This window comes from Leguminivora glycinivorella, chromosome 15 (assembly GCF_023078275.1).
Source record: "Leguminivora glycinivorella isolate SPB_JAAS2020 chromosome 15, LegGlyc_1.1, whole genome shotgun sequence".
Classification (NCBI taxonomy): Eukaryota; Metazoa; Arthropoda; class Insecta; order Lepidoptera; family Tortricidae; genus Leguminivora; species Leguminivora glycinivorella.
Window position 1 is genome coordinate 21,008,036 of NC_062985.1, and position 15,077 is coordinate 21,023,112.

General features: G+C 39.7%; 1 protein-coding gene and 1 non-coding gene across 2 annotated transcripts in view; one reads left to right on the forward strand and one right to left on the reverse strand.

Annotated features, from left to right (window-relative positions):
• The window catches only part of LOC125233818 (serine/threonine-protein phosphatase 6 regulatory ankyrin repeat subunit B-like), a 150,327-nt gene that overhangs the window by 118,329 nt on the left and 16,921 nt on the right, over positions 1–15,077 (forward strand). The window lies entirely within an intron of this gene.
• On the reverse strand, positions 3,827–3,898 carry Trnac-gca. The gene has a single exon. It is a non-coding gene; the product is annotated as a tRNA-Cys (tRNA).

Consider the following 15,077-nt stretch of genomic DNA (forward strand, 5'->3'; position numbering starts at 1 on the left):
GTAACTATGTATGTAATGGAATCTAAGGAAGCTAATTTAACCATCTTCCAGGAGTCGTAGCGTAATGAAAATTGGCAGCTATATGTAGTTCCGATGACAATACAATAATATGGTACTGTTGAGCTGATCTGATGATGGAGTCGGAAGATATGAACTGGAACTACATGATGGAACATCGTATCATAGCCGTTTTTGGGTTTCTTAGAAAAGTCTTGTAATTAACTTTGACTACAATTAGGTTTCAAGGTCTGATGATGAAGCCGAAAGATATGAACTGGAACTACATGATGGAACATCGTATCATAGCTGTTTTTGGGTTTCTTAGAAAAGTCTTGTAATGAACTTTGACTACGATTAGGTTTCAAGGTCTGATGATGGAGCCGGAAGATATGAACTGGAACTACATGATGGAACATCGTATCATAGCTGTTTTTGGGCTTCTTAGGAAAGTCTTGTAATGAACTTTGACTACGATTAGGTTTCAAGGTCTGATGATGGAGCCGGAAGATATGAGCTGGAACTACATGATGGAACATCGTATCATAGCTGTTTTTGGGCTTCTTAGAAAAGTCTTGTAATGAACTTTGACTACGATTAGGTTTCAAGGTCTGATGATGGAGTCGGAAGATATGAACTGGAACTACATGATGGAACATCGTATCATAGCTGTTTTCGGGCTTCTTAGAAAAGTCTTGTAATGAACTTTGACTACGATTAGGTTTCAAGGTCTGATGATGGAGCCGGAAGATATGAACTGGAACTACATGATGGAACATCGTATCATAGCTGTTTTTGGGCTTCTTAGAAAAGTCTTGTAATGAACTATGACTACGATTAGGTTTCAAGGCCTGATGATGGTACCAGAAGATAAGAACAGAAAAAAAGGGGGGGGGGGCTCGAGGGGGAAGCATGAAAGAAAGATCAACGTAGTATTTAAAATAAGTTGGGTTAGCGTTTTCTTGTGACCTTTCAGAGCAAACAAAGGGGGGCTCGGGGGGCGAAGCCCCCCGCATAAAAGAAAGATCAACGTTGTATTTAAAATAAGTTGGGTTAAGGTTTTCTTGTGATCCTAAAGAGTAAAGAAAAGGGGGGCTCGGGGGGCGAAGCCCCCGCATGAAAGAAAGATCAACGTAGTATTTAGAATAAGTTGGGTTAGCGTTTTCTTGTGACCTATAAGAGCAAACAAAGGAGGGCTCGGGGGCGAAGCCCCTCATGAAAGAAAGATCAACGTAGTATTTAAGATAAGTTGGGTTAGCGTTTTCTTGTGACCTTTAAGAGCAAACAAAGGGGGGCTCGGGGGCGAAGCCCCCGCATAAAAGAAAGATTAACGTAGTATTTAAAATAAGTTGGGTTAGCGTTTTCTTGTGACCTTTAAGAGCAAACAAAGAGAGGCTCGGGGGCGAAGCTCCCGCATAAAAGAAAGATAAACGTTGTATTTAAAATAAGTTGGGTTAGGGTTTTCTTGTTACCCATAAGAGTAACGAAAAGGGGGCTTGGGGGCGAAGCCCCCGCATAAAAGAAAGATTAACTTAGTATTTAAAATAAGTTGGGTTAGCGTTTTCTTGTGACCTTTCAGAGCAAACAGAGGGGGGTTCGGGGGGCGAAGCCCCCCCGCTTAAAAGAAAGATCAACGTTGTATTTAAAATAAGTTGGGTTAAGGTTTTCTTGTGATCCATAAGAGTATAGAAAAGGGGGGCTCGGGGGGCGAAGCCCCCCGCATGAAAGAAAGATCAACGTAGTATTTAGAATAAGTTGGGGTAGCGTTTTCTTGTGACCTTTAAGAGCAAACAAAGGGGGGCTCGGGGGGCGAAGCCCCCCGCATAAAAGAAAGATTAACGTAGTATTTAAAATAAGTTGGGTTAGCGTTTTCTTGTGACCTTTAAGAGCAAACAAAGAGAGGCTCGGGGGGCGAAGCTCCCCGCATAAAAGAAAGATAAACGTTGTATTTAAAATAAGTTGGGTTAGGGTTTTCTTGTTACCCATAAGAGTAACGAAAAGGGGGCTTGGGGGGCGAAGCCCCCCGCATAAAAGAAAGATTAACTTAGTATTTAAAATAAGTTGGGTTAGCGTTTTCTTGTGACCTTTCAGAGCAAACAGAGGGGGGTTCGGGGGGCGAAGCCCCCCGCTTAAAAGAAAGATCAACGTTGTATTTAAAATAAGTTGGGTTAAGGTTTTCTTGTGATCCATAAGAGTATAGAAAAGGGGGGCTCGGGGGGCGAAGCCCCCCGCATAAAAGAAAGATCAACGTTGTATTTAAAATAAGTTGGGTAAGCGTTTTCTTGTGACCTTTAAGAGCAAACAAAGGGGGGCTCGGGGGGCGAAGCCCCCGCATGAAAGAAAGATCAACGTTGTATTTAAAATTAGTTGGTTTAGGGTTTTCTTGTGACCCTTAAGAGTAACGAAAAGGGGGTCTCGGGGGGCGAAGCCCCCCCGCATAAAAGAAAGATCAACGTAGTATTTAAAATAAGTTGGGTTAGCGTTTTCTTGTGACCTTTAAGAGCAAACAAAGGGGGGCTCGGGGGGCGGAGCCCCCCGCATAAAAGAAAGATCAACGTTGTATTTAAAATAAGTTGGGTAATGGTTTTCCTGTGACCTTTAAGAGCAAATAAATGGGGGCTCGGCAAAAAAGAAATACTTAAATTTTGTTTGAATTAGTTGAAATGTGACAATATTTTCTGATCGAGTCAAACAAAATCCCACTAGCTGAGAGCTTCAAAACAATGTATGGCGAAAGTATGTCTCTCTAATGTCTTCAAAAAGTCCGCGATGGCACATGTCTATATTGTCTATCTTTTACGGATAACTTACTAGGTATAAACATTTTTATGATAATACCGTAATAAGAAGGTAGCCGCTAGTTATTATTAACTAGCAATTAACAATAAGTACACGTTAAGCCACAAATGGCATGTAAAATCCGCCTACTTGAAATAAATTTATGTATAAATGTTAAAAGTATTTCATTATTAATGACTAAAAAGTATAAAATAAATTAATAGTTTAAAAAACACTATAAAACACGCTTTTATAAATGCACGTAAAAGCCAAAAATAAATTATGGATCGTTCAAGTTGTCTCTATTTGTGAGCTGAAGTTTAAAAACTATGTGCTTTTAATTATAATATTTGATTGTAAAAGCGTGGGGCGCTGGAACAGGAAAAACTTTCTTGTAAACAAATACTAATCCGAACTTCCTGGCGAATGAAGTTGCATAAGAACATAACGTTTACATATGCCGCCTAAGGGTTACCAAAGAGAACCAAAGCTATCTCGTCCACGAACAAGAACTCTGCATCCTGTCACTGTAGACACTTTCCCCTTTTGTACTTTAATTACCGGAAAAAGCGGCATTCTAAGTGTCGGTGACTGTCGACTCTCCTCGCTACTAGCGCATATTTTGTCTGAGTTCGACAAACTGGTACCTACTTTGAACACTGACTTTTAATTGATTTGACTGTTTAATGTAGAACCTACTAGTCATGCTGCAACTCCAGTTAGCGCGTCAATCTGTGTAACCTCCTTCCCGTAACAAAGCATAATTTGATTTATCAGCAAGTTATACAAAAAGTCTTTCCTGTTCCAGCGCCCCACGCTTTTACAATCAAATATTATAATTAAAAGCACATAGTTTTTAAACTTCAGCTCACAAATAGAGACAACTTGAACGATCCATAATTTATTTTTGGCTTTTACGTGCATTTATAAAAGCGTGTTTTATAGTGTTTTTTAAACTATTAATTTATTTTTTATCTCAAACTAAATAAATAAATCACAATTTTCATCTTACAGCTAGTGATTTCAAAAAAAATATGTCTTTAACAACCCTAGGGGACACCCGGGTTTGAACCGGGGACCATTCGATCTGCAGTCGAATGCTCTACCACTGAGCTATATCCCCTCTGGAGTCGCGGATGAAATTGCAAGTCGCATCACAGACGCCGCCACAAGACGGTGTGACGTCATCCGGATGCACCCGCACATACATACCACACCCACACATAGAGTACAATGCTAACATAGCCTTTCTTAAAGACAAAAAAACACTGCGTGTTTGAAAAGACACTGTGTCGACGTCTCGTCAGGCTTTTCCATACAGTTGGCCCGACGCTACGCTCGCGAGAGATTATATCCAAACCTTCTTAGGCCCCCCCCCACATCTAGCGGGATGTGGGGGGGGGGGCTAAGAAGGTTTGGATATAATCTCTCTCAGACTCATAAAAATTCAGGTCACCATTAGAGATAAAATTTATGATGGTCCCCATGTTTCTCAGAAAAATAACAAATAATGATCCGAGATTCGAATTTTCGAATGGCAATAAATTATGATCGCCGCAAATATCTCTGAAATATATTATTTGGAGTGAAATCATTTATTTGGCCACAGACGGTAACATTATACGGACTTCGGTTATTTCGTTATTTTGTCCTCGTTATTGTTAATCGAAACCAAACGTGTGTATGTTTATATTCTTGTGAAACGTGTACCTACTCCAAAAGTGCAGCCTTAAGGACGATCTAGACAGGCTACACAAGTTACACAACTTATACATAAGTTATGTGGTTTAATATAGACATTTCAATATGTTCGCGGTAGTTTGAAGGTAATAAGTTACAACGATAACATTATTTCACGCGCGAATTGCTCGCTCCATGCTGTACCGTGTGTTCGGCAACTTCGAAAATACATGATAAGCCGTACATGTATCTTGCTGGTAACCGCAGACTACCTACCATATTCAACAAATTCACGATTCATCTCTGATGTATATAAGATAAATATACTTTCATGAGGGGACGTGAGTGACGTCATTTCCAAACTCAAATGGAATTGGGCGGGACATGTTGCCAGACAGAGTGATGGCAGGTGGACCAAAATGTTGACCGAATGGTGGCCGCTATCGGATATAAGAAGCGCCTGGCATCGGATGCCGGTTTGCTCGTTGGGTGGACGACATTCGAAAAACTGTTTGGCACTTCTGGATGAGACTAGCCCAGGGGGCCGATTTTTGAGTCTCACGGCGTTCGAATTCAGAAAATTGACACTGAAAATAATAGGCAATTCACCGTTTTCAACCGGTACTCAAAAATCGGCCCCCAGGACCGGGATAAGTGGCCTACACGAAGGTAGGCCTGCTCAGCAGTGGGTGATTAACGGCTGAAATGATGATGATGATGATGATGATGATGATGAGGGTACCCACATTGCTTGCGTCTCTTTGCCGAATATATTTCTTTTCCATTCGGCGTCGAAACCCTTGGTCCATGGTGCTCTGGCGCTCTAAGTCTGTTCAAAGACCCCCCGTCCGCTCAGACCCTAACACTTACGGTCAAAGGCCTATCTTTGGTCACTGATCCACTCAAAAAATTATTAAGGATTTAATATTTTAAAAGAGTGGAAGAGTCAGTTGGAAGTGGAAGACGTAGGCGAACTTTTCTCGACCAAATCGGGAAAATATTGCAAAAAGGCCAGTGTGCGTACCCGAATGCACAAACGCTCACGATAATATCTCTTTGATAGCTATCTATATCGCTCTTGCGTATTGGTGTGACAAAGCTAGACTACATTTCTGCGGCGTTTCGGTGGCGTTTCGCGTCGCAGAAATGCCATTCGGCTACGGGGCCTGGTCCGAAGTAAGTACTCGAAACCGACGAGCATGCATTTATGAAAAACTTTATGAAAATGTGTGAACCGAAAAGTAAATAGAAGTCCGTGATCTCTGCCTACCCCTCTGAAAAACAGGCGCGATTATATGTATGGGAACATTTATACGGGACCGGGAAAAATGTTCCATTGTTTCACATAGCAACATGACCTACATGTCCCCTTGACGTCCCTGGTCATATTTCAGCATGGCTATTGTTTTGCGTTCCGTTTTTGTCCTTCCGACGAGTCATGGTGGCGCCAACGTCACGTCACTTCATCCTACACATAGTGATTAAAATTTCTTCGGGACGCTTGGGCGTGTCCATCGAGGATGGGACTACTCGTATTAGTAATTTAAGATCTTAAATACGTTATTGATCTTTACGATTACTATAAACAACTCTTTTCATCGCCCTGTCATCCTAATTGTGCTGTTGCAAGCAGGCAGGCGTTATAGAAAAATAGTTCTCCCTAGGGAGTTGTGATATTTCAAGTACGTAACTAACTTAACTTTTTATCGTTTTGTCTCATAATATTTTTATTGAATATTGATAATCGATATTCCGTGTAACATGAGGCAGCCACGGCTTTAATATGCCAATTACGTACTAATCTCTGTATAATGACACTGAAAGCTACTGAGAGATATTACTCGTATTGAATGGCCATTTTCACCAACGAAAATGTGACATCAGAACGAAATAAACCTTGGGTTGATTCTCGGCTAGATGGCGCTAATGTTAATGTTTGAAAATTTTAATTTTTAACACATATGTGACATTATCTGGGTAAACGGACCTTATTATCGATGGCGCTTAGTCCGTTTTCACATTATCCAATCCGATATCGGAAGTCGGAAGGATTTCAATAGAAAAAATCCAAGATGGCGCCTGTAATGTACGGGATATCGGTCCGACATCCGATATTGGATCGGATAATTTGAAAACGCTCTTATTGCGTTATGAGCGATGCTCGTGTACAAATACGACGCGACGCCGGCACCGCGGGAAGTAAGCGCCATCGACAATAAGGTTCGCTTGACCCAGATAACATCACATATCATCTACATAAATTGTCAGTACTGAGGTACAAAAGTTTTAATCCTGTATCGAGAGATGGCAGTCTATGCATTGTGACTACACATTTTACTTTGACAGTAATTCTCTACATACCCGATCCTCTCTCGCATCAAATACTTTTGTATCAAGGATCTCAAAGACATATCAGTACGAAGGATAAACCGAATGTGAAAAGTTCCTTTGTGCCGAAGGCGATGAATGTTTCATCTGACTGGATATTGAATCTGAACCTCTACCATTTGTTGTAGATCATAGCTCGACTATAGAGTATATTTGGAATGGCTCCAAAAAAATTTAATAAACTTTCTGATGAACTAAGAAATATTGACGACATTAATAGTTTTAAAAGCAAGGTATTTAAATTTTTAATTGATAAATCTTATTATAGTGTAAGTAAATATTTGTTAGATAATAATTCATGATAACTGTGCTCAGCATGCAGCACAGTACTTACTAAAAGTTGTGCGCCTCACGGCACCACATAGTGAGACAAAATGTATAATGAGACCTGTACTTATGTACCTATATATTACCTATGTTGGACAATTAAATGCTTTTTACTTTTTTTTTACTTTACTAGCTTTTACCAGCGGCTTCGCTCGCGTTAGAAAGAGACAAAAAGTAGCCTATGTCACTCTCCATCCCATCAACTATCTCCACTTAGAAAATCACGTCAATCCGTCGCTCCGTTTTGCCGTGAAGCCCGTGAAAGACGGATAAACAAACAGACACACAGACTTTCCTATTTATAATAGTAGTATTGCGTAACGGAAAGTACTATCAGCTGCAAAAGTGCTTGGCGAATTTATCAATGAATTCATTTACAATTTCTCCATGCACTTTTGCGGCTGATAGTACCTAACATTCATTGTTTAAAGAATCCGAACACCGCCTCCAAACGGTTACTCACTAGAACTACCGAACGGACGGACCGACTGGTCTATAGCCTAGTCTAGTATGTAATGACCCAGCGCTGTGGATCCTGGGTTGAGGCATTACTAATTTGTGAAACTCCAGTGCCTGTTAAGATGCATTCTTACGGTGCTGTTACACCCACGGGCAACAGTTGCCAGCAATTCACGTACAATTCCGCGTTTGTTCAATAATGCGTCTCACTAATGCGTCGCCTGCGCGGCAGCCCCAACAGCATCTTGAGCGTGTTTATGGAGCGTGAAAATGGCCCCATACTCAACCGATGGCAAATGCTGCACGCTGTCGCTATGTAGGTTTTAAGTGTGAATTGTTTTAGTTTTTTAAGTCTTAGCATTAGGTTAATGTAACTAACACTAATATTAGTTCTTTAGAGTTTTAATGTTCTACTAACCATTTATGGACCTCGAGTCAGAAATAAATGATTTTTATTTTTTTATTTTAATACGCACCAACTAGCTATGGAGCAAACGCGGCAATAGTATGTGAATTACTGGCAATTGTGTTGCCCGTGTAACCTTTACGAGTAGATGTCGCTATACGCTATACGCCACCCTAAGTGCGTTTTCACATTATCCGACCCGATATCGGATATAGGAAGGATTTCAAATGCAAAAATCAAAAATGGCGGCTTAAATATATATGGGATATCAATCCTGAATCCGATATCGGATCGGATCATGTGAAAACACACTACGGCGTTTAAGAATTAAGGGAAGGCATGGAGTAATTCGCATACATCCAGCAGGCACTTTGTGAGAGAGATGGCCCCGGCAAAGCCAGAAGTCGCAGGTTCGAGTCCTGCCGGAGGTGTGAATTTTCCATTTTTCCTTTAATTTAAAAATATGTAATATCTATCGCTCGCGGACGTTTCGGCATGATAAAACATACATTTATTCTAAAACGTTAAGCGTCATTTTTTTTTAATTATTCAAAAATGTTTAAAACTCATGGTATATGGTAGCGGCTCTCTGGGATCGATAGTCGATACTCATACACGCTACAACTAACTGTCGGGCGCCGCTGTAGGTAAAATAACGTTCAAATATTTCAAAGAAATTCACTTTATTCAGTTATGGACGCAAAGGGATTCGCAGATGGTCTCGAAAAATAATATTTGTGTGGATAGTTGTCATGCTTGTGTGCTTGTTACACATATACATACATACATATAATCACGCCTGTATCCCAGAAAGGGGTAGGCAGAACACATGAACTAATGAGTTTCAGTGCCACTCTTGGCAAAAAGGGGTTGAAAGAAATCCAAATTGTGGCATTGCAGTGACAGGTTGCCAGCCTCTCGCCTACGCAACAATTGAACCCATATCCCACAGTCGGCTTCACACACACACGTACACACGTTACACATATACGTATGGAATAAATGTCATTTATATTGACATTTATTTGTGTGATGAGCACAAATATTTGTTCCTGAGTCATGGATGTTTTCTATGTATATAAGTATGTATTGTATTTATCTATATAAGTATGTATATGGTCGCTTAGCACCCATAGTACAAGCTTTGCTTAGTTTGGGGCTAAGTTGATCTGTGTAAGGTGTCCCCCAATATTTATTTATTTATTTATTTATTTATTAAGTACTAGTAATATTAAGCCGATTATTGCCGAATATGAATCGAAGGCTTCCGCTCTCTCTCGGTCTGCATTTGTGAGTGTGCACGGGAAAACGTCCCACTTTGTCGATTGCTTTAAAGCCGCTTTGTCAGTTTTCATATAAAGATACAAAGTAAATCTTGCCTTAATAGTAACCAACAAAGTGGGACGTTTTACTGAACACACTCACATTTTTTATATGTAACCTAATTTTTATTAACCACCGACGCAAAAACGACGGGGTGTTATAAGTTTGACGTGTCTGTCTGTTTGTGTGTATCTCTGTCTGTGGCATCGTAGCTCCCGAACGGATGAACCGATTATGATTTAGTTTTTTTTTTGTTTGAAAGCTGAATTAGTCGGGAGTACCGTGTTCTTAGCCATATTTCATGAAATGCTATGTCGCGATAGGGGGTTTTTTCAAAATTTTAATTTTGTGGTTAGGTTATGTAACTATGTAATTAGGTACATTTTTTGTCCTTATCATTACACACTGTATGTTTAATATGTCAGTGTCTTATAAAAGCTTGTTATTAAAATAGCCTAGGTAATACAACGATGGTCCGCTATATTTCTTCAGCAAACATCTCAAAGGGCTCATCAACAGTGGCGCCGAGATTAAACGGCAGCCAAGCGAGGGCAAAGTTCGGGCTTCTGCGAGCAAAGAGCAGCACCTCAAGTGCACAGCTCGTAATAGCTCGTCTTGTGTTGGGGCTATTTTATTTTAAGTGTAAACATGAATACATAGGAGATTAACGAAGAAAGTATATGAAAAAAGAGTGGAAGGGTCGGTTGGAAGTGGAAGACCTAGGCGAACTTTTCTTGTTCAAATCGGGGAAATATTGCAAAAAGGCCAGGTCAGAAGTACTCGAAACCGACGAGCGTGTATGAGAAACGTTATGAAAGTGTGTGAAGCGAAAGTGGTTTGTCAGGATCGTAGTAAATGGAAATCCGTTATCTCTGCCTACCCCTCTGGGAAACAGGCGTGGTTGTATGTATGTATGTATGTATGAATACACAAACAGTGTAAGGCCTGATTTAGACGGCGTGCGAATTCGAATGTGATTTTAGTTACATTGTGGGCTGTTAAGGTTACATACAATTTTGCACAGCCATCAAATACCGCAATGTAATAAAACTCGTATGCGAGTTCTCGTACCGTCTAAATGGGCCCTAAGGCCTGAGTGCACGCTTAGAGCGGAGTGTTCGGCGGGGCGGCGCAGCGGAGCGGGCAAGCGTGCGTCCAGGCTATGCAGCGTGGACTCAGGGAACGTAGCCGAGACGCTCACGAAACGAAACGCTAGTAGATATCTATCTCAATAGCTCTTACGTATTAGCGCGACAGAGCTAGACTACCTTTCGCGGCGTTTCGTTTTCGTTTCTCGTCGCAGAAATGCCATTCGGCTACGGAGCCTGGGCAGTTGTATGAGCTTCAATTATATGACATGCATCTTCTACGTACTTGCAAGTCGTTATAATATAATGTATGTAGATTGAATGAAAGTATCAAATTTACCATTTTAATAATCATACCTACACATTTTGACTCCATGGCGCTAATTTTGTAAATAATCAATTAAATTCCATAAAAACTTTTGAGTGGCTCCTGAGGCAAAATACGCAACATTTCATAACAGAATAACCAAAGAAGGATGACTAAATGTTTTTCTCCATACACGAGTGACCCACTCACTCAACCTTTTCTCCTGAGGGCCACAAAGACGCCTTTTGCCTTGTAGCCCCGCGAGCCGCAGGTAGATTATGACCAGAGAGATAAACTAGTCAGTATAGAGTGCTAAAATTGAAAAATACACAACTGAAACTGCGACTGATGGTCGGACGGTGGACGGTGCATTGCCTACACGTGCAGCCACTATGGCCAACTGAGCCACGAAGGCCTGCTGAGGATGTGTGCAAAGTTTTCCTTGCCTTCCCTCAATTCTTAAATGACATCTAATAATGCGAAAATGATAGCAGCAATTTTGATACTATACCTATGCCAGTGTGAAAATCGCTGCCAACAGTGCCAACTACCTTGGCTTTTGCACTGGCTTTAGTAATCACAAATCAACCGGCATCTTGGCAAGAAATTTACGTAACCTCCTCAGTTCTTGTGTATAAATTCCACAAATATTCCAATATTTATTTGGAACTTGTATTGAGTAATAAAAGGTTCCAAATTTAAAATCAAAACAAATGCTTTCAGGACTCAGGAGGGTAAGGACTTACTAAGGAGTTAACACTCTACGTCGTATTTGTCTACTATGTTATAGCTTCGAAACGTAAACAAGGCTTTTAGTCGTGAGCAAAACGTGCCACAACTGGGTCAGCGAAACTAACTTATAAAGTTATTCAAATTAAACTCGTTGAGTGAGTGCCTTTCGCTTCCGCCGTACACAAAACAATCGTAAATGAGTTTTGCTTCAATTGCCTGCAGTCGTGTAGTCGGGGCTTTTAGCGAGGCTGTTAGTTTAAACAACCGTGGAGTCGTGGACAAGGGAATTAGACATAGTTAGATTAACAACTTCTTGTTAGTATCTTCCTCCATTAGTTAGATTAACAACTTCTTGTTAGTATCTCCATCCATACTTGAGTCACAGAGTGCATAGACCGTCATCTCTCGAAACTGACCTAAAATTGGACCTTCTGACAGTAATTTGCCCTATATTCTTAATTTGATAGGTATTGTGTTAAATTGACAAATATTATCTAATATTAGCGCCATCTAGCCGAGAGTAAATCAAAGGTGGCTTAGAGAAGATCACGCTGGGCCTACGGCCAGTCGACCGTGGATATTCTTCATGGTTCCGAGGTCGATTTTTTCTTAGACTAAATATCTGTCTACCTATACGGAGTTACATATTTCTTTGATGAAACTGAGCTCGAGTGTACCTCGTATAGTTATAATAAATCTGTGCGAGTTTCCACCTTCAAGTTTTTTAACACATACATACTTAGTAACTTGGTACAAGCTTTTAAGTAAGAGAGCTTTTTAAAAGTCTTACATCTCTTAAAAGTTGGTAGGTATCTACTTTGGCAGAGTTCAGGAGTTACACATATGCAGGTGGTATCTAACGACTTTGGCTGGCTTGCTTGGAAAAACAATAAGTAAATCAATGTATTTTGGATGTTTGTACATAATTATCTACTAAGCAAAGCTTGAAGTAAACATAATTACATGTGAAACAGAGGATTAAATAATTTCAAACTCAGACATTTTACTACTCTGTGGCAAGGTAGACTTGTAAGTTAGAGCATCAAGATCGATTCTCAAAATGAGTTTAAAACAAATATTTGATCTATTTTACTTAGCCTATATTGTGTCCCACTGCTGGGCAAAGGCCTTCTCTTTCTTCCGCCACTCTTCACAATTTACCACCTTTTTTTTGTTTAGGGGGCAAAAAAGTTAAACCAATCTTGGGGTTCGAACTAAGCACCTCGTGTTTGAGAGTCAGACGATGTAACCGCTAGACTAACTGTAATAAACACACAAAAAGATGGTGTCCTAATAAAACATATGAATTCAACTTAACAAATTAATATAATTATATACCTACACAAATATATTATATTAAAAAAACTTTTCACCACACCAACTGGTAAAGGCTTAATTTGCTATTCGAAAACAGATAGCAAAATTGCATTTTATCCACAAGAGTGCAAAGTAATTCCATACTACTTGATGTCTTAAGCTGGCTGGTAGAATTCATCTATAAATGATTATTTTGATTCATAAATATTGAATAGATTTATGGATTTGGTTTAGTTTGATGTTTTATAGTCATTATTTTGTTTGTGTCGGTGTGGTGAAAAATTTTGTGTTTCACTCGGTGGTAAAGTTTGTTTAACCTTCGTGCCTTGAAACTTTCGCAACGCTCAAGATTCCACTTTTTGAACCACTGGCTACGCTCGCGGTTCAATATAGGAATCTTTCGCTTGCTCGGGTATCAATATTGGCACGTGCGGTTAAACAAGAACTTTGCCCCCTAAACAAATAACTAATATACACCTACCTACAGATCATTTTAAATGCAAAATGTTGTACCTTTCCAATAGTTGGCGTGATTCCTGCACTAGGTAATGCCTGTCCCGTAGGAAATCATAATTTTGAACACAAACAATAATGTGCAACTAGTTGGAAGACACTGTACCAAAAGCAAGCAACGGTAACTGAAAGTTTAATGATCAACACGGAGCCTGCGAAAACGTTGAATTATTGAAACGACCTCGCACAGACTCGTAGCAGGTATGTTTCTGGCGAAAATATTCAAGTCACAGATATGACTTTTGCAAAGAAAGTATGTCAGACGGTCATAAATAAACCGAATAACTTTACTTCTTGTACTTTCTGAGTAGCGGGCAAACGAAAAGACAATCGTTGACGCCAGATGCCGATCGAAGCGCTGTCTGACTCTGTCGCGCCAATACGGAAGAGCGATAAAGATGGCTAGAGACGATAATGAATATTTTCGTGAGCGTTTGTGCATTTGGCTACGTATCGAGGTTTTGAGTAACAGGTGTGGAGTACTGGCGAGCTTGGCCTTGTGTGGATCGGCTGAAAATTTAATGGCCGGCGCGGGAGCGCGAAAATGAATTCAGCCTGGACTCCGCCCTGAATTATTCAAACGACCTTGCATATGGTAGATACTCCACATAAAAGAAGATCAGTATCATAATTTTTACCTTTTGAAAAGCCCAACCTAAATCTTTATAGGAAACGCCAGATACAAACATAGAAATGACTGTAGCAAGTGACTTTTCATTTAAAAATAGTGAAATGTTAATTGTTTGTTCAACTTTGAGTCACACTTGTGAAGCCAGTTTATAATAGATTTATTTGTTTTACTCACTGCATTATCTTCCCACTAAAGCCACCAAATATCATTTACTTGGTTTTATTTTAAATAAATATTCGTATCCTACAGACTGCGCCATTTAGTATTTTAATAAAAGTCAGTTTGAAGGAACTCTTTATTTATTGTATTATTAAGTTCTTATTTTAATTTACTACGTACCTTTCGTTAAGCTAGCTTACAGCAAAGAGGGTGTGATCGGGTTCCCTCTATTTGGCATAACTTTAATTGTCCGAAACGATTTTCGCATAACAGACTTCGCATAATCGATTTTCGCCGAATGTTAATTTGGCAGAAAACTTATTTGTCATAATCGAAAATAATACGAATAACACATTGTCCGAAAATAAGTTCGCATAATTCTGTTTACGCCGATTGTTTTTATGAATAAAATTAATTCGCATAATTGTATTTGGCATATTTCTTAAAATCAGAATATCCACCCATACTAAATGCTGTTAAGAGAGTCGGTTTGGTTAGGTTAGAACTGCGACCTCAACAAATAAAACATTTTGTCAAGAATTTCGGTTAGGTTAGGTTAGAACTGCAACATTAATATAGTAGTATTACCTATGATAAAAATTCTGCGTAGTAAATTTCCACTAAACCATGTTATGCAGAAATAATTAATGCATAAAAACCATTCGGCGAATAACCTTTATGCATGAAATATATTCGGACAAACAAAAATATGCCTAGACAAATTATGCGTAACTATACTATGCCATAACAGATTATGCGAAAGGTGAATTATGCCAATATAGATTATGCCAAAAAGAATTCTCGATTGAAAAATTATGCCAAAACAAGGGGAACCTACTCGCCCATCGTTCAGGGTAATATAATCATGCATTATACAAGCGGAGGTCGAGCGGACAAACTCCGATCGATGCCATGAGTACCGTACAGTACCGTACGCCCGATTCTTATATTATTACTTTTTACCGTTCTGCG